The sequence below is a fragment of the Wyeomyia smithii genome, chromosome 2, assembly GCF_029784165.1.
Source record: "Wyeomyia smithii strain HCP4-BCI-WySm-NY-G18 chromosome 2, ASM2978416v1, whole genome shotgun sequence".
In the NCBI taxonomy this organism is placed as follows: domain Eukaryota; kingdom Metazoa; phylum Arthropoda; class Insecta; order Diptera; family Culicidae; genus Wyeomyia; species Wyeomyia smithii.
In genome coordinates this window covers 231,664,062-231,689,251 of record NC_073695.1, presented here as the reverse complement: position 1 = coordinate 231,689,251, position 25,190 = coordinate 231,664,062, and the positions used below count along the sequence as shown (strand labels likewise).

Genomic DNA, 25,190 nt, shown 5'->3' with positions numbered 1-25,190 from the left:
CCGATTAACATGGAGTCTCACAGGAAAGCTGATGATAAATTGGTTGGATATTTATCAGAAACTTTCAATCACGTTCGTACCGTGATTGATGCAAGCAATTGTTCTTTTGTATCAGAAATAAACACATCGAATCCTATTTCTATTTACTTTGGCTGAGTGAGATTAATGATGCTTTATGGCCACTTTTATTTTAAAGTTATTCTATGCATTTACATATATTTAATCAGCATTCCAATATGTACTCTTTTGGCAGTTGTTAATCTACAATTGGTCGTATGAGACATTTTTGACGTGTCAGGCAATATGCCAAAAATTGCTATCTATACTATACTTTTTATTTTAAATGTAATCTTGAAATTCCGTACCGCAGTTGGTGTATTGATATTGAAATTGTTCCCTTCGTTTCTGAGGTGTATGACTGTAGAATCACTAAATACCTTCCAAAACTGATATTTTCAGAACTGAAATGATTCCCAAAGGTTTCTGGAAATCAGCCAAAAATGGCCGATTTCCACCCAATATAACATCCGGATCTAGCATGATACACAGGAGCTGAAATCGACCACAGATACCATTTTGAATTCTAAGATGGCGACTTCCGGTATTGGGTGTTATTCGATCATCTTCGGCTGTTTCCCAGGAACATGTGATTCTAGTATATATATAGAATTAAGGCGATGTACAGAAGCCAAAAGTCGAGGATGTTGTCATTTCGATAAAACCAATCATTTCAAACGATTTGTTATTCGACTTTGATCATATCATATGACCGATTCGTCGTGCATTTTCAGATTTTAAACACATCGCAAGGAATCAATGAATTTGGAACGTTCAAATAGTACTATACCACATTTAAAATATGTTGAGGCCACATATATCGATCAAAGCAGGTGTAGTTTTAAATATTTTAATTTCTTTTCTTTCCATAACTTTTGAGCCACATCAAATTGTAATGAAGCTAGTTCGAGAGATGACTCGTTCGTATGACACTAGTTATGCTCAAATAAGTCATGTAATCTTTGAGATAATAGACTTTCGTTGTTTTATTAACAATTTAATACATAACGGTTGCTTAAGTTCGATTATAATCAAATGAAAACAGGGCAGCCTAACTTTGAAACCACGTGTTCAATCATAATTCATCAGTTAACCTTAAACTAGCCCGCTTATCTGATAGAAATATTGATCAAACCCGTTGTGTAGTTTCTGAGATAATGAAGTTTCGTGATTTCCACATTCCGGTACATTACAGACGAAGTTACAGCTCGATAACAGCAAAATTCAATAGGGTGTCATGAGGCAGCTAGACCTTTCATTTGACACTAATTTTGTGGAAATCGGGTCAGCCATCTCTGAGAAAAGTGAGTGAGTTCAAGTAGTCTTCGGAATATGTTCCTTTTCATAGCTGGATTTCACATTTTTAAACATAATTGGCAAAGTAATAGTCTGATTACAAAACAAATCAATAGAGTCTTATGGGGCAACTAGACCTTCCATTTGACATTGATTTTATGAAAATCGGTTCAGTCATCTCTGAGAAACATGAGTGAGATTAAGTAGCCACGTTTCTTGTCATAACTTTTGAACTACAAGTTCAATCTTCATGAAATTCAAAAGTTAAGGGTATTTTAGGTAGCCCGTTCACTTGAAACTTATTTTGTTCAAATCGGTTGTGTAGTTTTTGAGATAATGATGTTTCATGATTTTTACATTTTGATACATAACCTCTGAACCAAAAATCAGATTACAATGAAGTTTAATAAGGTCTTATGGGACAACGAGACCTTTCATTTGCAATTAATTTCATGAAAATCGGTCCAGCCATCTCTGAGAAAAGTGAGTGAGAATAAAAATCTGCACATACACACACACATACAGAAAATGCTCAGCTCGTCGAGCTGAGTCGAGCGATATATGCCATTCGGCCCTTTGGAGCACTTTTTTACTTTCGGTTTTGCAAGTGATTGCTATACCTTTCTAGGAGAAAGGCAAAAAATATATAAAATATCCTGTTTTATTTTACTACCTGAAAGTTAGAAGGCGATTGGTTGAATGAGTGGAAAATCCAACGAATCTGCTTCAGAACAGTCCTTTCGAAGATTTCTGTATGATTTCATGTTCCTTGGTGTGCAAAAACAACTGGAGAGCAACAAAATTTCAGTTGTCACCCGTTAGCTAATAACTGCGCTGGTTACCTCGCACAAACTACTACGATAGATCATTACCATGACCAATGTAAATGTTTCATCGCATAACGTTGATTTGCGAAATTCTTGCGAAAAATCTTCTTCTCCTTTTTCTCTATCTATAAAATAGATGATACCCAGCCCGCGTTGCTGCGCCTCTTAGTTTGTAACGACAATTATGTATTTCTGGAATGTGCCATAATTTCAAACATGTATTACCATGCAATAAACACCTAAATTAATCCACCTAGCGGTCAGACTTATTATTTGTAAAAATAGATTTACATGAATGCTTAAATCCAATAAATGTTTATCCACTCTTTGGGTTCAAAAATATTGATGTTGTAATTCAAATATAAAATATGACATTTGACGTAATGTTAGTACTAAAAAATTAGCGAAATAAAAGCAATGACTGTTAATTTCGAACAATTTAATCACGAGCGATGCCGGGAACGTTCAGATAGTACGATACCACATTTAAATCATGTGGAGGCCATATATATTGATCGCAGCAGGTAAAGTGTTGAATAGTCTTTGAATTTCTTTTCTTTCTAAAACTTTCAAACAGCATATTAAATTGTTATGAAGTTTGTTATTTGTAAATTTGAGAGGTGACTCATTTGTATAAACTAGTTATGTTCAACTAAGTCGTGTATTACTTGAGATAATAGACTTTCATTGTTTTACAAATTAAAACATAACGCTTGCTTAAGTTTGATTACAATCAAATGAAAAGGTAACGTATGGGGCAGCCAAACTTTGGAACCACGTGTTCAATCATAATTCATCAGTTAACCCTTAACTAGCCCGTTCATCTGATATCAATATTGTTCAAATCGGTTGTGTAGTTTCTAAGATAATGAAGTTTCGTGATTTTCACATTTCGATACATTACAGACGAAGTTACAGTCCGATTACTGCAAAATTCAATAGGGTGTTATGAGGTGGGTAGACCTTTTATTTGATACTAATTCTGTGGAAATCGGGTCAACCATCTCTGAGAAATATGAGTAAGTCCAAGTAAGTTGTCTTGGAATATGTTTCTTTTCATAGCTGGATTTCACATTTTTAAACATAACAGGCAAAGTAATAATCCGTTTGTAATAAAAATCCTTTCATATGACACTAATTTTATAAAAATCGGGCCAGCCATCTCTGAGAAACATGAGTGAGATTAAATAGTCTCCAGAACACGTTTCTTTCCATAACTTCTCAACCACATGTTCAATCTTCATAAAATTCAAAAGTTAAGGGTTTTTAAGGTAGCCCGTTCGTTTGAAACTAATTTTTATCAAATCAGAGGTGTGGTTTCTGAGATATTGATGTTTCGTGATTTTTACACTTTGATACATAACCTCTAAACTAGAAATCAGATTACAATAAAATTCAATAGGGTCTTATAGGGCAACTAGACCTTTCATTTGCAATTAATTTCATTGAAATCTGTTCGGTCAGACCATCTCTGAGAATAGTGAGTGCGAAAAAAGGTGCATATACACACGTACAAACCCACACACAAACATATACACCTATACATGCTTATATGCAGAAAATGCTTGATTCGTCTAACTGAGTCGAGTAGTATATGACATTCGGCCTTTTGGATCACTTTTCTACCTTTTAATAAGCCAGTGATCGTTAGGAGGAAGTCAATATGTTTACTTCATTATGTGTTTTCACATTTTCATGAACAACGGACAAAGTTACAATCCGATTGCAATGAAGTTCAATAGCAACCTATGGGGCAACTAGACCTTTCATTTGACACTAATTTTGTGAAAATCGGTTCAGCCATCTCTGAGAAAAATGAGTGAGTTTTAACAACTTCAGGATAACTTTTCTTTACATAACTTTTGAACCATATGTTTAATCACTACGAAATTCAAAGTTAAGGGTTCTGGAGACAGCCCGATCATTTGAATCCAATTTTATTAAAATTGGTTGTGTGGTTTCTGAGATATTGATGTTTCGTGGTTTTTACATTTTGATTCATAACCTCTAAACTAATAATCCGATTACAATGGAATTCAATAGCAACCTATGGCGCAACTAGACCTTTCATTTGCAATCAATTTTATGAAAATCGGTCCAGCCATCTCTGAGAAAATTGAGTGAGAAAAAAAAGTTGCACATACATACACACACACACACACATACACACATACATACATACATACATACATACAGAAAATGCTCAGTTCGTCGAAAGGGGTCGAGTGGTATATGACATTCGGCCATTGGGATTGCTATACCTTTCTAGGAGAAAGGCAAAAAATGCTTCTAGCCAGCATTTAAAAATTGGTTCGTGATCGAATAAATAAGACTCATGTACTCCAGTGATAACATTCATATTATTTGCAAAAACCACATCAAGCTTTAATTCAATGATCGTCTTTGGTTAATTCTCTGAAAACTACCTTTTAAATTCATTTCATTCATTATTGAAATTGGACTTACGTTGGTATACGATTTGTAATTGACTGGCCTAATATGTATAAAGTAATAGTTAGAATAACAAAGGTTTCTGCACCATTAGGTAGATTAATTCAGGTTTTAGATTTTGAGATTGTCAGGTTTATATGATCGACATTGTGTCCTGTAGATAATAATTTTGACCCTTCCAAAAAATATGCGCTGCAAAAAAATTGAAGAACAAATATTTTTTTTTGGAAATTTTTGAAAATTGAATCTTTGGCTGCCAACTTGGCTCTTTGTAAGCAAGAGGAAATTTTGATTATATCTAGGGGAATTTGTGGCCTCAAGGCAAGAGTTCATTTTGAGAAATGAATGGTCATGAGTTCAAATCATTGTAGTATCAGACTGTTGGATGTCAGAGGAACCTTTACGTATCGGTTTTTTCTCATTGTTCCTCCCACCTTCCACTTTGACCTTCTCTCACACCAAAAAAGGTTAGACCCGACACCAGGCTTAGTCAAAAGTCTGAGATGTGACATTTGTACTTCCTTTTCTTACCCACCGTTGGGACGAAACCGGCAACGTTATCGATCTATCCAGCTTTTTACTCGCCATAATGGCGGACGCTATAATGCAAAGTTCGTAATAAATTACCCACTTCATATATTCTTACCCACTTCATATATTCTATCAAAAGGAAAATATATCTGGCAACATTTGTGTTGCCAATTTATCTGAAACTGCAAATCTGACGCAAGCAGAGAAATCGCATATCACGAACACGGATTATAGCGACCGCCATTACGGTGCGTAAAAAGCTGGATACACTCAAAATATTTTTCACGTTATTGTTACGTGAAATTTCCTATACTTTTTCATTTTCTGTCCTTTTGCATGATTTATGTGACAAACATAACATCTACGTAAAAATCACATGCATACTATGTCTACATCAACTTGGCAACGTCAAACAGAATGAAGTATCGCGTGAACTCTCCGTGTGAAAATACGCAGAAATCGAAATAGCGAAGCTGTTGTCTGATGTTGCCTTTGAACATGAAAGGAATTCCGCGATGACTTCCCAATAAGTGAGCTTTAGAAAAACCATAAGAATCCGGCATCGAGATTTCACACAGATTCAGTTCAAATTGCGAGGAATTTTCTGAACATAAACAGATGCAGCTAACAGTGATTATGGCCAGCGAATGTCGCAATATCATTTTGCCATTTTGTGTATCGTTTAATTCATTTACGAACTGGCGATTTTGCATGCCTGTGCGACTTATCAAGCACTATTCCTAGTCTCTCAAGAATTTGGGAAACCACGATTGAAAATTATATGTTATATAAAACGTAGAACCTATCAGACAACCAAATGCTTTTCACCTAACCGGTAGTTTAATTCTACGTGAAACTCACATGAAATGCATATGTCTACTGAATAAGATTCACAGGATAAATCATCTCACCAGTTCATGATGAACTCAAATGACAATCACGTACAATCTACATGAGAATGACAGTGGAAATATGTAAATAAATAAATAAGGCTGATACAAATTTTGAATTCTTTTTATGTCCAAGGTTATAAGGTTAGCAAAGGGGTGGCAAAAAATAAATAACACCGAGACGAAAAAAAAAAAGAAATATCTTTGATCAAAGTTTGTGTGCAAGTTATGACGTTTGTAACTTGCACTCAAATAAATAAAAAAATAACACTTTACTATTATTATTATTATTATTATTATTATTATTACTATTATTATTATTATTATTATTATTATTATTATTATTATTATTATTATTATTCCGCTTGCCTTTTGACGACACTCTCGCTGTCACTGGACTTGTTTGTTGCTAAATAAAGCATTCATGCTGTCGGAAAACCAATAAAATGAACAAAACGGTTTGAGCTTTTTTTTTTCTTCCCCTTCCAATATTCATGATTTTTGAAGGGGGGGAGGGGGGTGACATAAAATGAAAATAAAATTTGTAACGGCCTAAATATGAAAATATTCACATAACTTTTCCGGTAATTATAACGTGAAAAATATTTTGAGTGTACAATACAAAGCGAAAGCTACTAAATTGTTATATATTGGAGATAGTAAATTATTTTTAATAGGTAACTTTACTAGCACAGATCCATTTATGTTTAAGCGCGATTTTTTTGACGTGAGACTACACTCAAAATAATTTTCACGTCATAATTACCGGAAAAGTTATGTGAATATTTTCCTATGTCATTTTCACGTAGATTCATCATGATCTGGTGAGTTGATTCATCCTATGAATCTTATACAGCAGACATATGCATTTTATGTTAATTTCACGTAGAATTCAACTACCGGTAAAATGGAAAGCATTAGATTATCTGCTAGCTACTACGTTTGATACAACGTAAAATTTCCAAATTTTGTTTCCCCAATTATTAAAAGATGGCAAATAGTTTTTAGAAATTATAGAAATATGTTGCTTGATAAATCGCACGGCCATGCAAAATAGCCGATTCGTAAATGAATCAAACGACATAAAAACGGACAAATATTACGACATTTGCCGGCGATAACTATTGTAAGCTGCAACTGTTTATGTATAGGAAACTCCTCGACCTTTGAACTAAATCTGTGTGAAACCTGTAAGCTCAAGGCTCGATGTCAAATTCGTACGGTTTTTCGAAAGCTTACTTATTGGCAAGCCGTCGAGAAATTCTATTTTATTGTCAGAGACTGAGTTAGACAACAGCTTCGCCATTTTGATTCCTGTGTATTTTCACATAGAGAGTTCACGCGATACTTCTTTTATGACATTCTGTTTGACGTTGCCAAGTTCACGTAGATACTACGTGATAAAAGATAGTATGCATGTGATTTTCACGTAGATGTTATGTTTGTCACATAAATCATGCAAAATGACAGAAAATGAATAAGTACAGGAAATTTCACGTAACAATAATGTGAAAAATATTTTGAGTGTACGTCTTTCTTCCCTAAACTAAGGTACATTCTGTGAAAACTGGATTGAACATGTAACGTTTTTGGTTGGCGGAATGGAAGATTTTAGATGCTAATAGTGCTCAAACAACTGTTCCGATTTCAATAGTTAATATACCGTTGAAAACCTGAAATATACGAAATTTGTATAGCATGACAATTTTATTTATCATTTTCCTATTACTCCGTGAAAATTGCGGAAAAGTTTGAAGGTCAAATATCCACATATATTTTTTATACGATTGGTATATTTTCCTAACGCAGACTTCAAAAACATAGACGAAATGATTTCACGCATTCAGTCATTGGCTAGCAATGCCAGGCAAATGGCATCGCATTCATCACCCAACGTAAGCGACGAAGAAAGAAAGCAGAGATGCTTCCAAATGATTGGTTCTTCCCCCAATCACCCAAGTTTCCCACACTGATGTCGTTTTCGTTTTCGCGGTGTAGCTACACTTTTTCTGGGCTATACTTTGCAGCTTCAAATAAAACATTTTCAGTGTCGTTGCATAGGTATGCGTAATAATAGGGTAGCTGTCAATTAGATTTGTTTTGGTCATTATCCCATTCATCATTTTGTCTCGTTTCCATTTCATATGTTCTTCTCGCAAATGTGCTGAAAAAAAAATTTACCTGACACTTTACCACGTGGAACGAGAACCAAAACAAACCAGTTTTGACACATACGTGTGAATGTGTTGGTAACTTCCTACAGTACACTCTGTTTTTTTCGGGTGTCGTCAGGGACAGAAAAAGGGTAGTCAGAGACAGAAAAAGGGTAGTCCGAGACAGAAAAAGGGTAGTCCGAAAAGTCAAATAAAACATTTACGGTGTCAAAAGTGTCATTTGAGTGTAGCTACACCGCGAAAACGAAAACGACATGAGTGACACTATAAAAAGACAATTCGTGTTGAGAGAGGATCATTCCCTGGTCGACCGTCAGGGCGAACAGTTCGGCTTCCCTTCGATCTGAGCTGGACCCCACCAATGGTAATCTAATTCAGGTATCGTTGGTGGAATACAGCCCAAAATTGAACGTGATCGGCACTGGGGTGGGGACCATTGGAACACTTAAAAGCCGTTTGGGTGCTGCCGATAGTGTAGGTATAATGTATCAAGCGTGTGTGTCTGAGAAGCGTGTGGGTGTGTCTGTGTGGGTGTGTCTGTGTGGGTGTGTGAATAGCGTGTGTGTGTATGTGTGAATAGCGTGTGTGAGTGGTGTGTGCGTGTATGTGTGTATGTGAGTGCGTATGTGTGTATGTGTGTGTGTATATATGTGTATGTGTAAGTAACGTGTGTGTGTATGTGCGTGTGTGTACGTGTGTATGTGCGTGTCGTGTGTGTATGTGTGTATCTGTGTGTATCTGTGTGTATGTGTGTGTTTGTGTGTGTGTGTCTGTGTTTGTGTGTGTGTGTCTGTGTGTATGTATGTGTGTGTCTGTGTGTATGTATGTGTGTGTCTGTGTGTATGTATGTGTTTGTTTTTATGTGTGTGTGTCACTGTGTGTGTGTGTAAGTAGCGTGGGTGTTTCTGAGTAGCGTGGGTGTTTCTGAGTAGCGTGTGCGTGTGAGTAGTGTTTGTGTGAGTGTGTGTGTGTGTGAGTAGTGTGTGTGTAAGTAGTGTGTGTGAGTAGTGTGTGAGTAGTGTGTGTGTGTGTGTGTGTGAGTAGTGTGTGTGTGTGAGTAGAGTGTGTGTGTGAGTAGTGTGTGTGTGTGTGTGAGTAGTGTGTGTATGTGTGTGTTCGTGTGTATAGCGTGTGTGTGTATTACATGTATGTGTGTATGTGTGTATAAAATGTGATTGAAAAAATGCATTTATCTCAGGTAAATATATTTATGGTTGAATACTTGTATAGGCAACAAGTTAATTATTTTTCCTATTAGTAGGGGCATAATGAGCACACGGGGCGAAATGGGCACCCCTCTTTTATGAGAAACTTCGCATTTTGTAATACAATATGAAATGTGGAACTCTTCCGTAATTACTACAGTATCTCTTTATGTAGAAAAAATATGATTTGTCTGTTTAAAATATGGAAATATATTGAATAAACCAACTTGGTTCCCGGATGTTGGAAAAATTATTATTATTGCGCACTACAAAATAAGCTTCTACGGTCGTTTAAATGGCTCAATCAAGTATGTAGACACATTAATATGACGTATGGGTCGTACCCCAAATTTCACAATCATTGAAGTTTTGATTTTAAGTTATAATTAGTGTTAAAATCTCATGTTAACTTTAACTAATTCGATAGGGGCGAAATGGTCACCTTTAGGTGGGGTGTATTGAGCACACCTCGTCACAAAAACTTACCTGAAATTCATCTCAGTAGACTTGTGAGTTTGTCTGTTTCCATAGCCAGTGTTTGTTTACAGTGATGGTGCGAACATATATTAGAAAATCTTGGAGACAGAATCGGTCAGAAAAAGAGACTGCAGGCAGAATTTGCCGCCATAAGGCGCGACGGAATATTTACGAAACAAGTCGCCAAGTATCACGGCATCTCGCGACAAACGTTGGCCCATTAGTTGTACTTCTACATAGTTTCAAGATATGTTCTACAAGAGTGCTCATTATACCCCGTGGGTGCTCATTATGCCCCAGTGGGGTGCTCATTGTGCCCCACACATCTACTGATTGCTAGTTTTTGATGCATGAATCTAATTTGTGTTTTTCACCATTATACGATAAACTTTTCAATTTGTGGATAGTGTACCTTTAATTATAGATAGTTAATTCAAGTTTTGCACTGAAGACAGCTTAAAATTTTCAATGCTTGAATCAGCAACCAAGTTAGGGTGCTCATTATGCCACTATTTCCCCTACTTCAATTGGTATTTCTATGATAGTGACCATAATTTTATTTTTTTATTTTTAGCATGGGACTGACCAAAATTCATATTTTTCTAATCAGTTTAGCAACAAAAAGCTTATTCTTGCGATTTTTCGAGAGCACCGGGTATGTGAAGAAGTTTTTGAGGTTTAAGCAAAAAGTGATGAGAAATTACATTGGACTGTTATGCATTTATGGGTAGTTCATGTGGGTATTGGTATTTGTATGCTGTGGTTCATGACAGGTGTATGTGTTTTTTTTTTGTGAAATGGTATATATGGTATTTGTACGTTTGGTTGGTGTTATATACTATGGCTATGGCAGAATTGAATCTTTACACTTACCATAGTCCCACGGCAAGCCTACGTTTGTGCACTCAAGCACATACCCTTCAACTTTTATATGAATGTGGCAACAGTTGCTATCATTCTACTATCAATTTTTCTACAAGTTGATTTATAAAATAAGTAAAGAGCTTTTTTATGCACAGCAAAAAAAATCAAACATTGGATGCGAAATGGATTGGATGCAAAGGTGTTTCCCTTTTTTTCAAATCGATGAAAATTACAAGCACAATTTTTTGTGATTCACTCTTCATATCTCATTAATCATAGAAAAAGTTTGTAATTTACTACTTAGACGACAAGAGAGAAAATATGTGGCCCTAGTGTTAAAAATAGTTGCCTCAAAAAGATTATTGCTTTTCAACCAATTTTGTGAATTTTGGAGCCCCTAGTGTATGCATATGTGCATCAAAGTGCGTTAGAGTAAAAATCTAAAATCTTTATTTTTTTTTCAGTTTGAGCTCCAGGGCCAAACCTGTGTTTACCAGTGTAATGAATTATCAGCTCATTCAATCATCAATCACAATTGGTGACTTTTTGAATCTAATAGACTTGTAATAAGATCTGTTGATTTTTTGTGGTAGTCGAAATGCTTTTAATATTGAGGAAAAAGTCTCAAAAATCGATTGGCAAGTGTCTGATGCACATAAAATGTCAATTACCCCAAATTCAACAAGATTTATCTCGAAGTAAAATTTAGTTATTTGAAATCTGTTTGATGTGATATCAAGAGTATAAGGCGTCATACACAAATTACGTAACGAATAAAGGGGGGGAGAGGTTAAGTCTGCGTTACTTATTGTTACATAGGGGGGAGGGGGGTAGTTGAGATTGTTACGTAACTGTGATGTTTGCTCAAAATTGCAAATTTGGAGGAGGGGGACCGGTTGTCCAGCGTTACGTAATTTTAGGGGGGAGTCATATCGAACGTTACTTATCGTTACATAGGGGGGAAGGGGGTCTGAAATCTAGGTCTTTAGCGTTACGTAATTTGTGTACGACGCCTCAGCGATACTCAAATAAACAAAAACAATTTGTCTTCATATGATACTCGCTTAAAAATCTCTCTTCAGCTATAGGATGAAATCTTCGCGTTTTAGATAAAGATGATTTATTTTAAATGTATTATGCTTTTGACATTTCATTTGTAGTTAATCGCAAAATCGTCCTATAAGCCATTTCTGCAGCGAGTTAAATCGCCAATATGGTTTCATCGTCAAAGTTGTTTGTTCTAAGCTACCGATGTTTTTCATTCGAACTTCTCATAAGTAAAGGTAGAATTATGTTTGTTCAAAAAAATATGAGACTTTGTTATCCAAACTATCTCAGTTCTCACATGATTTTCGTTTAGCTCAAAACTAGCTGCAGAAATTCACGAAAATATAAAAAAACCTAAATTAATCCACTTAGCGGACAGACCCAGCCTTCTCATTCAAACCTTTATTTGTAAAAATAGATATACAAGAACGCTTCAATCCAATAAATGTATTTTCACTTTTTGGGTTCTAAAATATTGAATATATGATAGTTTGAGACGCCTCCCTCTTCTGGGAGGGTGGGGTCCCATACAAATGAAACCTAAATTTCTGAGCAAATCAAGAACAAACTAAGCAAATGAAACCGAATTCGGCATGTGGATGTTTTAAGGGGTAACAAATATGTCTAAAATAGTTGGACGCCCCTCCCTTTTCTGGAAGGGAGGGGTTCCATACAAATGAAACACAAATTTCGGCACATCTCGCGAACTAATCAACTAAATGGAACCATATTTGGCAGGTGAATGTTTTAGTGGTAACAAATATGTTCCATAATCGACCTCAAGCAACATTTTAGATTGTAAGATGGCGACTTCCAATTTCTGAAAAACAGCTGAAAATGACCAAATACCACCCAATATGAGTGTTTCTTCAACCAGTAAAGAGCAAAGCCTTGGTGCTACATTCCGATTCGGAACTCGACCTTCTGTTTATTATACACAGACTTCGCAGCCAACTGTTAAGTGTACAGGACAATTGCGGGGCCAGCGCTACGATCCTACTAACACTAACAGTCTCTCCCGAGCCGAGACTCGAACCTACGACAACTGGCTTGTTAGGCCAGCATCGTACCTCGAGACCAGCTGGGAGGGTTTCTTCAACCAGTATGACGTTCAAAATCCAGAAATTGTTCCCAAATGCCATTATGAAATCCAAAATGGTGACTTCCGGTTTCGGAAAAACAGCGGCAAACGACCAAATACCACCCAATATGGGTATTTCCGGAATCGTAATGATGCACTGGAGCCACAAATCGACTTCAGAAAACATTTTGAATTGTAAGATGGCAACTTCCGGTTTCTGGAAAATAGCCTGAAACGAACGATTCCCATTAAATATGAGTATCTCCGGAGCCAAAAAGATGCACAGAAGCTAAAAATTGATCACAGACACAATCTTGAATTTTAAGATGGTGACATCCGGTGTCTAGTATACAGCCGGAAATGACCAAGTAGCATTCATTATGAATGTTTTTGGAACCAGAATTACGCCCAGATGACAGAAATTGATTTCACAGGCAATTTTAAAGTCTAAAATGACGACTTTCGGTTTCTGAAAAACAGTCCAAAGTGACCAAATACCACCCAATATGAGTATCTCCAGAGCCAGAATGTTGCAAGAAGCTAAAAATTGACCTCAGACACCATTATGAATTGTAGGATGGCAACTTACGGTTTCTGGAAAACAGCCAAAAATGGCCGATTTCCGTCTAACATGAGTATGAGTCTAGAATGATACACAGCAGCTGAAAACGACTACAGACCCCATTTCGGATTCTAAGTTGGCGGTTCCTGGGAAACAGCCGAAAATGATCGAATAACACCCAATATGGGTATTTTTTCAACCAGAATGACCCTCATAGGCCCGGAATTATCTTAAATACCATTTTGAAATCCAAGATGGCGACTTCCGGTTTGTGAAAAACTGCCCTAAATAACCAAATACTATCCAATATGAGTATCTCTGGAAGTAGAATGATGCAATGAGCTAACAATTGACCTCAGGCACCATTTTGAATTGCTAAATGGCAACTTCTAGGAAACAGTCTAAAATGACCGAATAATACTCAATATGGATATTTCCGTAATCGAGATGATGCATAGAAACCAAACATTGACCCTGGACACCATTTTGAATTTAAAGACGACCAGTTTTAGTTTCTGGAAAACAACCAAAATAACTAAACACCTTCCAATGTGGGTATTTCCGGTGTCAGATTGATGCCAGAAAATCTGCTAAAAATGACCGAATACCACTCAATATGAATATATTCAGAATTAAGACGATGTACAGAAGCCAAAAGTCGAGGATGTTGTTATTTCGATAAAACCAATCATTGCAAACGATTTGTCTTTTGACTTTGATCATATCCTATGGCCGATTCGTCGTGCATTTGCAGACTTTAAACACATCGCAACGAATCAATGAATTCGGAACGTTCAAATAGTACGATAACACATTTAGATTATGTTGAGGCCACATATATCGATCAAAGCAAGTATAGTTCTTAATAGTCATTGGATTTCTTTTCTTTCCATAACTTTTGAGCCACATATCAAATTGTTATGAAGTTTGTTATTTGTAAGTTTGAGAGATGACTCGTTCGTATGACACTAGTTATGTTCAAATAAGTCATGTAATCTTTGAGATAATAGACTTTCGTTGTTTGATTAGCAATTTAATATATAACGGTGGCTTAATTTTGATTATAATCAAATGAAATGGGAACGTATAGGGCAGCCAAACTTTGAAACCAAGTGTTCAATCAGATTTCATCAGTTAACCCTTAAATAGCCCGCTCAGATGATAATAATATTGATCAAGTCGGTTGTGTAGTTTCTGAGATTATGAAGTTTCGTGATTTTCACATTTCGGTACATTACAGACGAAGTTACAGTCCGATTACAGAACAATTCAATAGGGTGTTATGAGGCATCTAGACTTATTAATTGACACTAATTTTGTGGAATTCGGGTCAGCCATCTCTGAGAAAAGTGAGTGAGTCCAAGTAGTCTTCGGAATATGTTCCTTTTCATAGCTGGTTTTCACATTTTTAAACAGAACAGGCAAAGTAATAGTCCGATTGCAAAACAAATTATTTGGGTCTTATGGGGCTACTAGACCTTCCGTTTGACACTGATTTTATGAAAATCGGTTCAGCCATCTCTGAGAAACATGAGTGAGATTGAACAGTCTTCAGAAAACGTTTCTTTTCATAACATTTGAACCATATGTTCAATATTTATAAAATTCAAAAGTTAAGGGTTTTTCGGGTAGCCCCTTCATTTGAAATCAATTTTGTTCAAATCGGTTGTGTAGTTGTCGAGATCATGATGTTTAATAATGTTTAATGATTTTTACATTTTGATACATAACCTCTAAACTAGAAATTCGATTACAATGAAATTTAATAGGGTCTTATGGGACAACAGGACCTTTCATTTGCAATTAATTTCATGAAAATCGGTCCAGTCATCTCTGAGAAAAGTGAGTGAGAATAAAAATCTGCACATACACACACACACATATACACACACACAGCACACACACACACACACACACACACACACACACACACACACAAACACACACATACAGAAAATGCTCTGCTCGTCGAGCTGAGTCGAGTGTTATATGCCATTCGGCCCTTTGGAACACTTTTTTACTTTCGGTTTTGCGAGTGATTGCTATACCTTTCTAGGAGAAAGGCAAAAAACGTTCTAATAAAATTGAACAGAGTATTATCGGTGTTTTGCCGAAGAAGGGTTAATGAGAGACGCTTCAGATTGCGATTAAAATCATAACAAAACTTATACTTGATTTCATAAAAACTCAATCAAATCAAAAATGATACAAAGATTCAAATGAAAAAAAAAAAAGCAATCCTCAGTCTCAGGACAAAATTCCAATTATCTCTCCTAATATTTCAGCTTCACACAAAAAAATAGAGACAGCTTTTATATAGATAGGACTTGAGCAATGGTCGGAAAGTTAACACTTATCCGCGTTTTTTTTCTTGCAGCAAAGCCCAATATACTAATTCTGTTAAATCATCTGATATCATCGGTCATTAATTTTGCGGGGATTACTCCAGTATTAAGATAACAATCGACGGAATTGCTTAAAACTTGTTACCCACTTTTTACCGAAATTCGAAACTTTCTGAGCAAGTAACAATTTTTTAAACTAACGATATCACCGAATAATTTTCAAAATACTTCCGTTATAGAGGAAACTTACAAAAAATAGCATCAAAATCTACATATAGTTACCCAGAAATATAGTTTGAGTGTTATGTTTAGCTGCATTTTATTGTAGACTTTACTCTGTGCTTGAAAGCACTCTGCTATAAATATGACACGAATAATATTAACCCGAAATTATTCATAAACAAAATACCGTCTCTTCGAAGACGGTTGAATAAATTTGACAAATCAGGCCAAAAGTACTTGCTTAAAACAATTTGGGTAGTTTTTTCCACATCGAATTAGTGAAAGTTTTTGTCTTGCTTTCGCAATCACGGGGGTAGCGAAAAAAATAAACCATTCGCCTGTCTGTAGAAAAGAAACTATTCCAAAGCAACTTTCTCTCTCTCGTTTGCATCACTTTCCGGGTTTCTTTTTCGAGGCTCGATCGTGTCACGCGAACCTGCTGTAATCAACATACATTTATTTTGGTATCCGGTTTCCCTTCTGAAGGGTGAAAGGGAAGGGTTGTCGTGTCTAAAACACTTGGCCACCGAGTGGAAGAAGAATGGCCCCAGCTAATGTGGAGCTGAATTGTAGGAGAGCTTCATTAGCCACCATAAAAATGAAAACTTGTCGGTCTGCTGGAATTTGAAGGGAAACTTTGCTTGCGACTTCCTCGGGATTAACCCAGAAGGAGGAAATTGGTGTATATTTTTGCGAATAAATTGACCAGCAAGAATGACTTGATTTCAACCATAGAAGCAGTGCTACATAGAACGGTCGGCTGTTTCATCAATCCGGTATGCCATACTTTTATACTTTACTCTGGTTATGATGGGTGAACTGCTTTTTGTAAATTATTTGTTTATACAAATTATATTTGCGGAAAATTGATTTAAAAAATTTAAATTGCCTTTATTAAATTTCCTTTCGCAGTTGGCATTTGCATAAAAATCAAATTTGTCATGAAACAAGGATGCATGTCACCATTTGAATTTCCACACCAGAGCTTCTCAGTAGAGAAGGAATTAAAAATGAAGTGCACTGAAATGACCCAATAAACAAACCACCGATGCGCTACCGCCTGAAAACACACGCTAGTAGCCAGGAACCAGAAACCACCCACACATATCCAAACAGACGGTCTGTTCGCATGTGGGTGCGCTAACCAGGCCGTCTTCTCCGACCTGGCCTTGCTGCTTGCTTGTTAGTGGTCAACAGCGGACGGCAGCAGCAGCAGTCGCAGTGGCCGCAACGGCACCGGAAACAACTCCCCGCCAAACCCCAATTGAAATGCAAATGAGAACACCGGGCTTGTGGCCGTTTTGAACAAAGCGTTTTATTTTCCACAAGGTCTCTCTCTCTCTCGTGGGGCCGAAAATTCCCCCCTTCAGGCATGAACCAGGTTAGACTACTGTCCAAAAAGCAGCAGCGTGTCATGAATTATTCATGTGCTTTCTTGCAAAGCAAAGGTGAACTTGTAGTTTTGCAGCGAAAGTGAATCCTTTTGGGCACTTCCATATCTATTTGGTCTCGTAGCTTGGCGTTATACCGTGCTCCTGCAGCAGTACATTTAGATCGTACTGATTGCAGATTAGTAATGGAACCAGCTTTTCACAGTGTGTTCTCGCCCCAGTGTGTTGCAGGTTAAATGCACTGTGACTGAAGGTACGGAGGTTTCTATCAGTCGTAAAGAAAACAGATTAAATCTACAGCAAACTATAGGTTGAATTTGAACCCTAAATAACATATTCCTTTGACAGAATAATGTTAGATAACGGGAAGGAAGTTGTGCAGTTTTGAATAATGAAATACCTCAACACTTTAAGTGATATCACTACTCGTTTGTGTGACTGAAATTAATTAAAAGATTAAATTATTGCGTTACTTTTTTTTAAATGGATAATAAAACAAGTGTCGTGCGAGACTGAATACTATTGAGAAGTAGCAAATAATAAAATTTTCTTGAAGAAATAGTCAAGACATGATACAATTACCATACTACAAAATAATCAGTTTCTCTCTATAACTATCAGCTAAATAGAAATAAAAAATATGAGGAATCGAGAACCTGCAGACGCAGTAGAAAAACTGGAAACTAAGAAAATCAGAATATTAAAAACAGAAAAATTGGGAAACCGAAACTTGAAAAAATATACAGAAAATTGGAAGGATAAAAAGTCGGGAAAACAGAAAATAAATGAATTTGCAAATCAGAATCTGAGAACAATTGAAACACCTCAAATTATAAAATCAAAGAAAGAAAAACGTCCCGTCATACAGTATGCGAACGTTGATGATTTCAAAGACTTTCAATGCGTCTTGGAATCACATCACGATTTGTATACTGCGTCAGAGAAAAACACAAAAATTTGCCTATATGCAAACTATCTAAAACACCCAATGAGTGTGCTTCAGAGAAACTCATTCGGACTTGTTTGAAGATACAAAACTCGTGCCCATCCCGAACAACTTTCGCAACTCTGGAATCACGGTACTGCATGTTTTCATATCAAGTAAACACTGGGGAACGAAACAGTGGTGTTTCTAATTAGACATTTGAGGTTGACGGGTGAGATTCTTATTATCTGTGAATAAGAGGACAGAAATGAACCTAATCGTTGCATCAATACAAATGGATGGGACTTAGTCGTTTTTTCAATTGAGTCCCAGAGACTAAATTTTTTCAAAAAAAAAATTTTTCAGATGATACCAATTCTCGACGTTTCATGCGTTTTTGCAATTTTGCACAGTGTGTTTTTTCGAGCAGGTGAACATTTTGTATAGGGTTTTTTTTTGAAATTTTCTGGTCACTTTTTTCCATACGATGATTGGCGCCCTAGTGTGGCCGTCATAATTTTTGTTACTTTTTGGTTATTACTCTTTGTGAATAATGCGCGGTCTAATACACAAATAGTAATAAAAAGTTGCAGCAAAGTAATAAAATGTTCCCCGTTTGTGTTGGGTGTATGTATTTTTACTATTTTTAAGAAACCAGTATCGATTCAGCTGTGAAGGCAAGAGAAAAAAATTACAGAGACCATTAAAAACCCAATTTATCTGAACGTTCTGTAGACTTAGATTTACATACTTTTCCTAGGTATTTTATAATATTCAAATCATCATTTTTTGTGACCAATCATAAATGGTGACTTCTCAGAACTATTGAAGGGAGTTATAGGCAAAAATTGGTCAACTTAAATTTGTCATATTATTTTTATCGTGTCTAAAAAACTAAACACTACATGTGCCACTTTTACACTTTTTAAGTTTTTTGCATAAATTGATGCAGAACGCAATAATGTACTAGAATATTCAAGAAAAACCGAGATCTGGTAACCTAAACCAAAGTTATAGCCAACACAATTTTTGGTAATTAACATAATCACCATTTCGTTGAGAGCAAAAGTGGTACATGTCAAGTCTGTGCATGTTAGATGAATTGTAAGTCGAGGAACTTAGGATATAAAACAATCATGTCTTCAGCAAAGTTGGTCAAGTGATTGAGTATTTTCAGATAAAGATCTGTCTGCTTTGGAATTTTCTCACTACGTGGCGCTATGGTAACCGTGACTTTTTTTGTAACAGAAATCACTTTACGTATTTCAGTATCAACGCAAAACGACGGAAAGAGTGACCAGCAGTTTCAAGCGGAATCCCAACCTTCCTCGAGCATGCTGGGAGTGTCGTCTACAACAATAAATCGAGATAAAAAACGAGCCGGACTGTCGACCAGGGATGTTATCTGTTCAATTCAGGTGCATAAAGAGTGATATGAACGCGTTTTCATATTGAGAGAACGGCTGGTAGCCGTTGGGTAAACCACTAGCACAAAGAGAAATGAGGCGAACGATAAAAGAGAAACGATCGTGCACAATTTTACTCATTGTTTCTCTCTGTACTGAGAAATTGGTTATGTCACTTGCCGCAAACGTGAGAAAAATACATGCGCTGCTATACTATTTCTATACTTTTTCACAGTAATGTGGCTGTTGCCAATGTCAAAGGCAATGTGTTTGAGTCTGGTAATTACTGTGTCTAAAATTCGCGTGTGTTTTGTGTTTGCAATATTTATTTTCTTGTTTTTGTGAAAATACTGTTTGAAAGCAGTATAGGTAACTTTCATTACCTATAAGAGATGTTGGATTTTTTCGAATTGAAACGTGTGTTTGTTTTCTGATGAGAACGTATCAGAGCTTAGAAATATGATGATGTGATTTACTGCCGGTCCACGCATAATTGTCACATGTTACATTTTGGTCATTTTTACTTTCCATCACCAAACGTTGTTTTTTGACTTAAATTTCCAGAAAAATACTTCAACAATAATTTGTTGTTCTGAAAATGTTTCAAAAAATACCAAGTCCCCATTGTTGAGTTTCCACGCATGACTGTACCGCAAGAGTAATCTCAACAATTAGTTAATTATGTATCATTATTACGAAGCGTAGAGTTCAGAAATACCTAAAACTAGAAGTTGGAAACTTTTAAAGATGGCGGAGGGGAGGAGGGAGGTCTACTTTCTAAAAGGGGAGGGCATTATTTTAAAATACAATAGCTATCTTTCGAACAAACTACATATTTTATGGAAATTCAATCATAAAAGCGGAAAAAATGTTAAACAAAAACACATTGAAAGTCCAAGAAACAAAGATAATTGCTTCTATAGTTAATTAGTCGAAGGTACTTCATTTCATTGTAGGCAAACTTTCGTAGAAACTCAATTTATTTGCTGGAACAACTGTATGAAGCATTGACAGCAATGCTTGCTTACGTTCTGCGGTAATCTCTCGAGGAGACTTTTGAAATACAAGGTTTTGGTACAGTGTAAAATTGTTATCAGTGAACTTTTTTTTGTTTCTTGGTAGGTTGCCATTAATCAGGTTTTTGCCGTCGACGGAATCTGATGCGCTGATGAGATCAAATCCGTTGAACTCACCAATTGCATACTTGCAACATGACCAACGCATTCATTCTCGGTTTCGAGCGCATCTTCCGACAAATGAAATAAGTCTACGCACACAATACACAACTTAAACAAAACAAACAAACTGAAACGTCATTTGCACGAGTTGGTGGTACGATGCGAAATTCACAGTGGGACTGTTATTCTAGGCATAAGAGTCCCACTGAACAATATTTTCTATAAACGACCGTAGATTAAATGCTCAAATGAAGTATTTGATCATTTTCATTGGATATGTTGGCCTTTAAGACATTGATTTGATTTGATCACACATGCTGACTTTGATTCTGACCATCTTCCAATAACTTTTTCTTTATCACATGAATCAGTTTTAAACCCTATGAGCTCTGTTTTTAATTATAACAAGGCTAATTGGGAAAGATACAAAACTCATATTGAGAGAAATTTCAATAATGAGCTTGATTTGCAAAACGAAGGAATATTGATTCCGCTTTGGAAGCATTAAAATGTGCAATTGTTGATGTCAGGAATTATTCTGTTTCAAAGGCTCAAGTGAAATTTGATTCACCAATAATTGACGAAAATCCTCAACTTCTAATTCGTTTGAAAAATGTCCGCAGACGTCAAAATCAACGTTCTCGTGACCCTGTTTTTAAAACTATTCATAAATATTTACAGAAAGAGATTGAATATAGATTTACTCTTCTGAGAAATCAAAATTTTGAGACTAAAGTTGAAAAATTGAAACCATATTCAAAACCTTTTTGGAAGCTGTCGAAGATTCTTAAGAAACCTTCAAAGCCTATTCCAGTTTTAAAAGATGGTGAACATTTTCTTGTATCCAATGAACAAAAGGTTCAAAGACTTGCTCAGCAGTTTGAGAGTGTTCATAACTCAAATTTGAATTTTGTGAGTCCAATTGAAAATGAAGTCACACGTCAATTTGATTTAATTTCTTCCCAGAATTTTTTACCTGCAGAAATAATTGAAACTAACTTGAATGAGATTAAATCAAGTATTAAAAATTTCAAAAATATGAAAGCACCTGGTGACGATGGAATCTTTAATATACTAATCAAACATCTCCCTGAGAGCAAAATGGAATTTTTAGTGAAAATTTTCAATTGCTGCTTCAAAATTGCATATTTTCCCAAATTATGGAAAAATGCAAAAATTACTCCAATTTAAAAACCGGATAAGAACCCAGCTGAAGTTTCAAGTTATCGACCAATCAGTTTGCTTTCTTCAATAAGTAAACTGTTTGAGAGAATTATTCTTAACAGAATGATGTCACACATCAACGAAAATTCAATTTTTGCAAATGAACAGTTTGGATTTCGCCATGGGCATTCCACAACTCATCAATTGCTCAGAGTTACTAATATGATACGAGCTAACAAATCAGAAGGTTATTCCACTGGAGCTGCTCTTTTAGACATAGAAAAAGCATTCGACAGTGTTTGGCATAAAGGTTTGATTGCGAAATTGCAAACTTTTAATTTTCCAATTTTCCGTATCAAAATTTTAAAAAATTATCTTACTGATCGAACTCTGCAGGATGTCTATCAGAATTCAAAATCTGATAGATTTCCTGTCAGAGCAGGTGTACCTCAAGGTTCAGTCCTGGGTCCAGTCCTGTACAACATATTCACTTCAGATCTTCCTGATTTGCCTCCAGGATGCACAAAGTCATTGTTCTGCGATGACACAAGCATTTCCGTAAAAGGAAAAAGTCTTCGTGTCATATGCAGTCGATTGCAGAAAAGTTTAGATATTTTTTCTTTCTACTTGCAAAAGTGGAAAATCTCTCCCAATGCTTCTAAAACTCAAATGATAATTTTTCCGCATAAGCCTAGGGCTTCTTTTCTCAAGCCAAACAATAATCACGTTGTCAACATGAATGGGGTTATTTTAGGTTGGTCTGACAAGGTTAAGTACTTGAGACTAATTTATGATAAAAAACTTATTTTCAAAGAGCACATTGAGAGTATACAAGCCAAGTGCATCAAATTTACGAAATGTTTATATCCTCTCATTAACAGGAATTCTAAACTTTGTTTAAAGAACAAACTTTTGATTTACAAACAAATTTTTAGACCAGCAATGCTTTATGCTGCACCGATCTGGTCAAGTTGCTGTTCAACAAGGAAGAAAACGCTCCAAAGGATTCAGAATAAAATTCTGAAAATGATTTTGAAGCGTCCTCCTTGGTTTGGTACACTCGAATTACATAGACTTACTGGTGTTGAACCATTAGAAGCTATGTCAAATAAGATTATTAACAATTTTCGACAAAAATCGTCGCAATCCTCAATTGCTACGATAAGCTTTCTTTATAGCCAATAAGTTAGCATTTAAGTTAGTTGTAAGTTTACTTTCCTTTCTTGACAAGTAGGTTAAAATCCCTCAGAATGATAGGTCCTAGTTGCGAAAGCAAACAAATCCTAACAATTAAAATTACAAATTTCTAACAGTGTTGAGAAGTCACCATTTGTGATTGGACACACATACTCATTATTTACTAATATTTATCATAAATACTTAAGCTACTAACAAATCCCCCCTTTAAAAAAAAAGTACAGGACGGGCCGAAACAATCGGCACAGGCCCAGGCATCATGAACTGCCAGTTCCGTAATTTTTTGGGAAGTACCCGCACTCTTTACGACCTATTGAGTGTCCGCAAGTTCGACATTGTAGCGCAGAAGGAGTTCCACTGGAAGTGAAGTGAAGTGAGTATCGGTACATACGTATAGAAATTGTTAAATCATTCACCAGAGCTGCAACATTACACACGAGCTGGGTACAGTTTTCATTGTGATTGACAAAATGCAGAAGAGCGTGGTTTGGGGGTAGACCAACAACAACACAATGTGAATGTTGAGGATTAGACGCCGTTTCTTCAACGTAAGCATCACTAACGTGCGCAGCCCTCATCTAGGAAGTAACTATGACGATAAGAACACTTTTTGCGTGCAGCTGGAGCGACAACAAGACGTCAAAATTGTTATCGGAGATTTCAAGTCGAGCAGGAGGAGGAATTAAGATCGGTTATTGAGAAGTTTAATGACTTCACCGTCTTCTAGAACATGGCCATACGTAGTACTACTTCCAGCATACCCTCCTATATTGGTATACCTGGAGATCACCACAACAGACGGAAACATAAATCGATCACGTTTTGATTCACTGAAGGCACTTCTCGGATGTTGTCGACGTCTGAACCTAGCTTGGTGCAAACATCGATTCTGACCATCATCGCGTGAAGGTCAAAATGCGTCAAAGACTTTGGATTGTTAACAACATTCTCTACTGTCACCCACCACGATATAATCTGGAGCGACTTAAACTCCTCGAAGTCGTAACTGAGTACGTGCAAAGCCTTTAGGCAGCGTTGCATGGTCATTAACAGCGCAGCGGAAGGTGCTATTGGGTTCGTCGAGAGGAATCGGCGTGACAGCTGATTAAACAACGAGTGTTAGATGATGTTAGACGAGTGGAATGCAGTGCGGGCATTGATGCTGCCGCAAAGAACCTGTTAGAAAGTCTGCCTACCATCTTTCCCGGAACGAGAAGCGCCGCCTAGGAGAGCTGGAGTATGCTGTATCGTTCTACGCATACCTGTAGGTTCTATGATCCCAGGCATGTGTTGGGATACATATTGAAGAATCTTGACGTATGAACGTGAAGTGAGCGACAGATAGAAGCAGCATCACAGTGAAAAACCTGGATGGCGCAGAGGCAGAGGACCAAGACGATAGGAGTAACGATTTCGTCATCCCAGCGGATGAGGGAGACATACTGCCCCCACGATAAGTGAAGTTAAGGATGTTATCAAGCAGCTCAAGAACAACAAATCTGCTGGAAAGGATGGCACCGCTACGGAATCAAGATACCTCTTGCCGCTAACAAGAAGGTTTGTGGAAAGTTATCAAGCTGGGTTTGAGGATGGTGACCAACAACGAACCAAATCTTCCGCTGCGGCAGATCCGCCAAAAGTGTCGCGAATATCAAGTCTCCACACTCCACCGTCGATTTTAAGGCCGTTTGAAACACGTGAGGGACTTCGAAAAGGTGACAGTCTTTCCTACCTCCTTTTCAAAATTGCGCTTGGAGGTGCTAAGAAACGTGTGGCTTTTAACATGCGGGGCACGATCTTCAACAGATCTAGCCTGTTTATTCGTATTCGTTTAAAAGTTAGAAAAAAGATTAAAAATTAATTATTCAAAAGGGCTCATTTTTTAAAAACTTGATTTTTT

General features: G+C 36.5%; 1 protein-coding gene across 1 annotated transcript in view; it reads right to left on the bottom strand.

The window, feature by feature from the left end:
• Positions 1-25,190, bottom strand: part of LOC129724489 (potassium voltage-gated channel subfamily KQT member 1-like) — a 140,086-nt gene that overhangs the window by 58,354 nt on the left and 56,542 nt on the right. The window lies entirely within an intron of this gene.